The sequence below is a fragment of the Schistocerca cancellata genome, chromosome 12 (genome assembly GCF_023864275.1).
Source record: "Schistocerca cancellata isolate TAMUIC-IGC-003103 chromosome 12, iqSchCanc2.1, whole genome shotgun sequence".
NCBI lineage: Eukaryota > Metazoa > Arthropoda > Insecta > Orthoptera > Acrididae > Schistocerca > Schistocerca cancellata.
Genome location: NC_064637.1, coordinates 15,396,157 through 15,404,316, shown reverse-complemented (window position 1 = coordinate 15,404,316; position 8,160 = coordinate 15,396,157).

Below are 8,160 nucleotides of genomic sequence, written 5' to 3'. Positions count from 1 at the left end.
CTATGGTCATCAGTCCCCTAGAACTTAGAACTACTTAAACCTAACTAACCCAAGGACATCACACACAGCAGTCTCAAATAAAAGGTCTGCAACTGTGTGTAGCACCCGCTCTTCTGTCCAGCAGTTACAATCAGCCGCGGGACGGCAATGCTTCTCATTACAAAAGCGCCGGCGCCGGCGCTGCGGTGATGGGCCGGCGCCGGTGTTCCATTATAGAGGCAGTATTTCACGGCGCGCTGAATTACGCCCAAACTTGGGTCGTTACTAACTTCACGGCAGTTCCCCACCTCCCAGGGCGCACCGCGCACACCCCACACTGTCTGTAATTAACTCGTCTAAAAAGCGATGACAGTGCAGCCGCCAGAGACTTACTGCCTGCCCGGACCCATAGTGGCACGCCAGATTTCATAACAAACTTGCAGTAATGGAAAATAAGGAACAAGTTTATATCTTCCGCGAAGAAACCCCATGGCTGGAGCAGTGGAAAATTCGCTCGGGGTCCAAAAACCGCTTGAACTATTCATTAAAATGACCAGAAAACAAACCACAAGTGGCCATTTTTAGAGATTCTAAGCGCTTCAATATATCCGATCTCACAGCTGACCTTTGAGATATTTCTTTACAGGGAATGACAGGAAATAACTTGCAGATAAATTGTGGATTTTTTAAAAGAACACGCCGCCATTTGTCTGTTCGAATGTTTATTTTAGTATAACCCAACTTTCGGCCTTTTCTGCCATTCTGAAGTATTTAATTTTATGCCTTTAACATATATTGCAGGACACTTAAGATGATATCAAGCTCTTAGTTGGCCATAAATTAAGAAAAACATTGATGAAATGCTAGATGTAAAATTACCATCTTGTAACAGAACGGTAAGTAGTAGTGGGAGCACGTCATATTTAGTAAAAACAGGCATATGCCTGTTTTTACTAAATATGACGTGTTCCCACGATCATTTGCTGATCCCAAAGGTGTTGCGTAGGATTCAGGTCAGGACTCTGTGCAGGCCAGTCCATTACAGGGATGTTACTGTCGTGTAACCACTCCGCAACAGGCCGTGCATTATGAACAGGTGCTCGATCGTGTTGAAAGATGCAGTCGCCATCCCCGAATCGCGCTTCAGCAGTGGGAAGCAAAAACGTGCTTTAAACATCAATGTAGGCCTGTGCTGTGATAGTGCCGCGCAAAACAACAAGGGGTGCAAGCCCCCTGCATGAAAAACACGACCACACCATAACACCGCCGCCTCCCAATTTTACTGTTAGCACTACACACACTGGCAGATGACGTTCAACGAGAATTCACCATACCCATACCGTGCCATCTGTTCGCCAAATTCTGTACCGTGATTCGTCGTTCCACACAACGTTTTTCCACTGTTCAATCATCCAATCTTTACGCTTCTTAGACCAAGCGAGGCGTCGTTTGGCATTTACCGGCGTGATGTGTGGTTTATGAGCAGCCGTTCGACCGTGAAATCCAAGTTTTCTTACCTGCCACCTAATTATCGTAGTACTTGCAGTGGATCCTGATGCAGTTTGGAATTCCTGTGTGATGGTCTCTGTGGCGGTCTCTGTCAGTCAACAGACGAGGTCGGCCTGTACGCTTTTGTGCTGCACGTCTCCCTTCACGTTTCCACTTCACTACCACATCGGAAACAGTGGACCTTGGGATTTTTAGGAGTATGGAACTCTCGTGTACAGACGTATGACATAAATGATAACCAATCACCTGACCACGTTCGAAGTCCTTGAGTTCCGCTGCGCGCCCCATTCTGCTCTCTCACGATATCTAATGACTACTGAGGTCGCTGATTTGGAGTACCTGGCAGTAGGTGGCAGCACAATGTACCTAATATGAAAAACATATGTGTTTGAGGGTGTCCGGATACTTTTGATCACATATTGTATAGGCTGAGAATATTCTTGGTGACAGCCCAGAGCACAGAGTTTGCCCAACATACAGGGTGGGGCAAATAAAAGTGGCCTGGGGAACAGAATTCCAGAGTACAAGGAAACACAGCAGAGGAAAGGAAATACACTGACTATAGCAGATGCTGAAAGTGACAGTTTTGGCAGTTTTGTGCCCTGGTCAGCAAGTTGCTGAAAGCAAATCAGAGCTGGATTGCTGGAATTGCTGCAGTCTGCAGTCTCATCCGAAACGTTCCGCTGCATTTCTTGAAGACTCCGAGCGTTGTTACGATACGCCTTAGGCTTCAGGGCTCCCCACACAAAGCAATCGCACACTGGCAGACGGGGTGACCTGGGTGGCCAGCTAGGCCCGCGACCAGACTCACCTCTGCTAACAACTGCCAGGCGTGATAATTACGTAAATGTGCTCCGAGGTACGGCCGGCTATGCAGGCGGTTGCTCCATCTACATCTACATCTACATTTATACTCCGCAAGCCACCCAACGGTGTGTGGCGGAGGGCACTTTACGTGCCACTGTCATTACCTCCCTTTCCTGTTCCAGTCGCGTATGGTTCGCGGGAAGAACGACTGTCTGTGAAAGCCTCCGTGCGCGCTCTAATCTCTCTAATTTTACATTCGTGATCTCCTCGGGAGGTATAAGTAGGGGGAAGCAATATATTCGATACCTCATCCAGAAACGCACCCTCTCGAAACCTGGCGAGCAAGCTACACCGCGATGCAGAGCGCCTCTCTTGCAGAGTCTGCCACTTGAGTTTGTTAAACATCTCCGTAACGCTATCACGGTTACCAAATAACCCTGTGACGAAACGCGCCGCTCTTCTTTGGATCTTCTGTATCTCCTCCGTCAACCCGATCTGGTGCGGATCCCACACTGATGAGCAATACTCAACTATAGATCGAACGAGTGTTTTGTAAGCCACCTCCTTTGTTGATGGACTACATTGTCTAAGGCCTCTCCCAATGAATCTCAATGAATCCTGTTGGAAGTAACAGTGGGTCTTTTCCTCCTCCGTTAATGCTGCCACAAATGGTTTCAAACTGATGGCAATGTAACGCGCCAAAGTCAGAATCTGATAAAAGAAGATGGGACCAAAAATGCGACGTGCACAGTGCACGTCAAACCCGAACTTTTCGTTTCACGGAAGTTACGCAGATTCTCCACTGCCCAGAACATATGATTGTGCGAGTTGACATAACCACTCAGATTTTAATGTCGTTTGACTAGGGTCTCCCGTCGGGTAGACCGTTCGCCGGGTGCAAGTCTTTCGATTTGACGCCACTTCGGCGACTTGCGCGTCGATGGGGATGAAATGATGATGATTGGGACAACACAACACCCAGTCCCTGAGCGGAGAAAATCTCCGACCCAGCCGGGAATCGAATCCGGGCCCTTAGGATTGGCATTCTGTCGCTCAGACCACACAGCTACTGGGGGCGGACACCAGTCAGGTGAGACCACTCTTCATCTGATAGAAGGAAGAGATCCATGTCCATTCATTGTCATCTCAGTGAACAGCCAGTCACAAAACTGGAGACGCTGAGCAGCATCTGCTGGTTTTAACGCACGAAAACAGACACTCGGTAGGGATGCGTGTGCAGGTGGAGTATTCGTCGGCACGATCGACGTGATATGTCAGCCACTTGCGACAGGCGTAGGGTTGATTTGGCAGCACTCTGAAGCATATTCTGGTGAATTGGAGCCACATTTTCTGGTGTCTGGGCACGTTTCAGAATACTGTTGGACTTGTTCAACACAGATCTTGTCCGATCTGAAGCCATGTCCGGACTAAGCGTTGCATGCGACTCTCTGGCACCATTAAACTTCTCAGCAAACCGCTGACCACACCGTTTTCACGACTTCGATGTCACGTACCTTTCCACAGCGAACGCCCGCTGCTCCACCGTGAGTACCACCGCCCCCTTCGCACTGCTCCACTCACACTGACGCAGCCCGCACTCCGCTCTGAACCCGTGTGGACGCCGTGGCGGGCGTACACGTGTTGTGTGCGTCACAGGGTGTGCTTGTATGCACACATTCACGTCCTATCGTATCCACTCGTCCGGGACGCTTTAATTTTCCTCGCTCTGTGCAACACCATACGATGTAACGGCGTGGCCGTAAAGTAAATAAATCTTCGTGTTTCAGTGTCACAGACGATGGACATCATTCTCGTAGTGACTTCAACAGCGTTCAGTCTAGGCACAAGATAGCCTTCCGCCTACCCTTAACCCTGACAGTTTAATGTTGTCGACTTCACTGACTGATTGACCACCTAGGGACAATAACATTTAACTTTTACGTCAGAAACTGTATGCACTGCATTTTATAGCAGTTATGTGTTAATCTATTCCAAAGAAAGCAGGTGTAAGCAGGTGTTGACAGATGTGGAAATTACCGAACTATCAGTTTAATAAGTCACAGCTGCAAAATACTAACGCGAATTCTTTACAGACGAATGGAAAAACTGGCAGAAGCGGACCTCGGGAAAGATCAGTTTGGATTCCGTAGAAATGTTGGAACACGTGAGGCAATACTAACCTTACGACTTATCTTAGAAGAAAGATTAAGAAAAGGCAAACCTACGTTTCTAGCATTTGTAGACTTAGAGAAAGCTTTTGACAATGTTGACTGGAATACTCTCTTTCAAATTTTGAAGGTGGCAGGGGTAAAATGCAGGGAGCGAAAGGCTATTTACAATTTGTACAGAAACCAGATGGCAGTTGTAAGAGTCGAGGGGCATGAAAGGGAAGCAGTGGCTGGGAAAGGAGTGAGACAGGGTTGTAGCCTCTCCACGTTGTTATTCAATCTGTATATTGAGCAAGCAGTACAGGAAACAAAAGAAAAATTCGGAGTAGGTATTAAAATTCATGGAGAAGAAGTAAAAACTTTGAGGTTCGCCGATGACATTGTAATTCTGTCAGAGACAGCAAAGGACTTGGAAGAGCAGTTGAACCGAATGGACAGTGTCTTGAAAGGAGGATATAAGATGAACATCAACAAAAGCAAAACGAGGATAATGGAATGTAGTCAAGTTAAGTCGGGTGAGGCTGAGGGAATTAGATTAGGAAATGAGACACTTAAAGTAGTAAAGGAGTTTTGCTATTTAGGGAGTAAAATAACTGACGATGGTCGAAGTAGAGAGGGTATAAAATGTAGACTGGCAATGGCAAGGAAAGCGTTTCTCAAGAAGAGAAATTTGTTAACATCGAGTATAGATTTAAGTGTCAGGAAGTCGTTTCTGAAAGTATTTGTATGGAGTGTAGCCATGTATGGAAGTGAAACATGGACGATAACTAGTTTGGACAAGAAGAGAATAGAAGCATTCAAAATGTGGTGCTACAGAAGAATGCTGAAGATTAGATGGGTAGATCGCATAACTAATGAGGAGGTACTGAGTAGGATTGGGGAGAAGAGGAGTTTGTGGCACAACTTGACCAGAAGAAGGGATCGTTTGGTAGGACATGTTCTGAGGCATCAAGAGATCACCAATTTAGTATTGGAGGGCAGCGTGGAGGGTAAAAATCGTAGGGGGACACCAAGAGATGAATACACTAAGCAGATTCAGAAGGATGTAGGTTGCAGTAGGTACTGGGAGATGAAGAAACTTGCACAGGATAGAGTAGCATGGAGAGCTGCATCAAACCAGTCTCAGGACTGAAGACCACAACAACAACAACATGTGTTAATCTGTTGAGTGAAACCTTCGTGATATTCGTACTTGGTGCCTCATTAATTACAGCAAGATGACAACGTCATGGAACAGCGATACGGACACACAGAGATAGCGGTAGCATCGCGTACACAAGGTGTACAAGGACAGTTGAGGCGTGGTGCCTTATATCCCTCCTGTCTGGAGCCTGTGAATCGGGAAAATGACTCGTGCGTGCACAGTGACAGATGGTCTGAAGTGGATTCAGTCGACTACATAGTGCAAGTTTTCACCTGCTAGAAGACAGCAGGGGACAGAGACATTCAATAAACAGGTCAAGACAATGTTTTTGTGAATTGTTCTCTTTATTTGTTGAAGGCTTTTATTGTTTATTTACGTTTGTACAGTTTTGAACATGCTTTAAGTAGTGCGAATAATACGTTCAAATGGTTCAAATGGCTCTGAGGACTATGAGACTCAACTTCTGAGGTCATCAGTCCCCTAGAACTTGTTGTTGTTGTTGTGGTCTTCAGTCCTGAGACTGGTTTGATGCAGCTCTCCATGCTACTCTATCCTGTGCAAGTTTCTTCATCTCCCAGTACCTACTGCAACCTACATCCTTCTGAATCTGCTTAGTGTATTCATCTCTTGGTCTCCCCCTACGATTTTTACCCTCCACGCTGCCCTCCAATACTAAATTGGTGATCCCTTGATGCCTCAGAACATGTCCTACCAAACGATCCCTTCTTCTGGTCAAGTTGTGCCACAAACTCCTCTTCTCCCCAATCCTACTCAGCACCTCCTCATTAGTTATGCGATCTACCCATCTAATCTTCAGCATTCTTCTGTAGCACCACATTTCGAAAGCTTCTATTCTCTTCTTGTCCAAACTATTTATCGTCCATGTTTCACTTCCATACATGGCTACACTCCATACAAATACTTTCAGAAATGACTTCCTGACACTTAAATCTATACTCGATGTTAACAAATTTCTCTTCTTCAGAAACGCTTTCCTTGCCATTGCCAGTCTACATTTTATATCCTCTCTACTTAGACCATCATCAGTTATTTTGCTCCCCAAATAGCAAAACTCCTTTACTACTTTAAGTGTCTCATTTCCTAACCTAATACCCTCAACATCACCCGATGTAATTCGACTACATTCCATTATCCTCGTTTTGCTTTTGTTGATGTTCATCTTATATCCTCCCTTCAAGACACCATCCATTCCGTTCAACTGCTCTTCCAAGTCCTTTGTTGTCTCTGACAGAATTACAATGTCATCGGCGAACCTCAAAGTTTTTATTTCTTCTCCATGGATTTTAATACCTACTCCGAATTTTTCTTTTGTTTCCTGTACTGCTTGCTCAATATACAGATTGAATAACATCGAGGAGAGGCTACAACCCTGTCTTACTCCCTTCCTAACCACTGCTTCCCTTTCATGTCCCTCGACTCTTATAACTGCCATCTGCTTTCTCTACAAATTGTAAATAGCCTTTCGCTCCCTGTATTTTACCCCTGCCACCTTCAAAATTTGAAAGAGAGTATTACAGTCAACATTGTCAAAAGCTTTCTCTAAGTCTACAAATGCTAGAAACGTAGGTTTGCCTTTCCTTAATCTTTCTTCTAAGATAAGTCGTAAGGTCAGTATTGCCTCACGTGTTCCAGTATTTCTACGGAATCCAAACTGATCTTCCGCGAGGTCGGCTTCTACTAGTTTTTCCATTCGTCTGTAAAGAATTCTTGTTAGTATTTTGCAGCTGTGACTTATTAAGCTGATTGTTCGGTAATTCTCACATCTGTCAACACCTGCTTTCTTTGGGATTGGAATTATTATATTCTTCTTGAAGTCTGAGGGTATTTCGCCTGTTTCATACATCTTGCTCACCAGATGGTAGAGTTTTGTCAGGACTGGCTCTCCCAAGGCCGTCAGTAGTTCCAATGGAATGTTGTCTACTCCGGGGGCCTTGTTTCGACTCAGGTCTTTCAGTGCTCTGTCAAATTCTTCACGCAGTATCGTATCTCCCATTTCATCTTTTCTACATCCTCTTCCATTTCCATAATATTGTCCTCAAGAACAACGCCCTTGTATAGACCCCCTATATACTCCTTCCACCCTTCTGCTTTCCCTTCTTTGCTTAGAACTGGGTTTCCATCTGAGCTCTTGATGTTCATACAAGTGGTTCTCTTATCTCCAAAGGTCTCTGTAATTTTCCTGTAGGCAGTATCTATCTTACCCCTAGTGAGATAAGCCTCTACATCCTTACATTTGTCCTCTAGCCATCCCTGCTTAGCCATTTTGCACTTTTTGTCGATCTCATTTTTGAGACGTTTGTATTCCTTTTTGCCTGCTTCATTTACTGCATTTTTATATTTTCTCCTTTCATCAATTAAATTCAATATTTCTTCTGTTACCCAAGGATTTCTACTAGCCCTCGTCTTTTTACCTATTTGATCCTCTGCTGCCTTCGCTACTTCATCCCTCAAAGCTACCCATTCCTCTTCTACTGTATTTCTTTCCCCCATTCCTGTCAATTGTTCCCTTATGCTCTCCCTGAAACTCTGTAC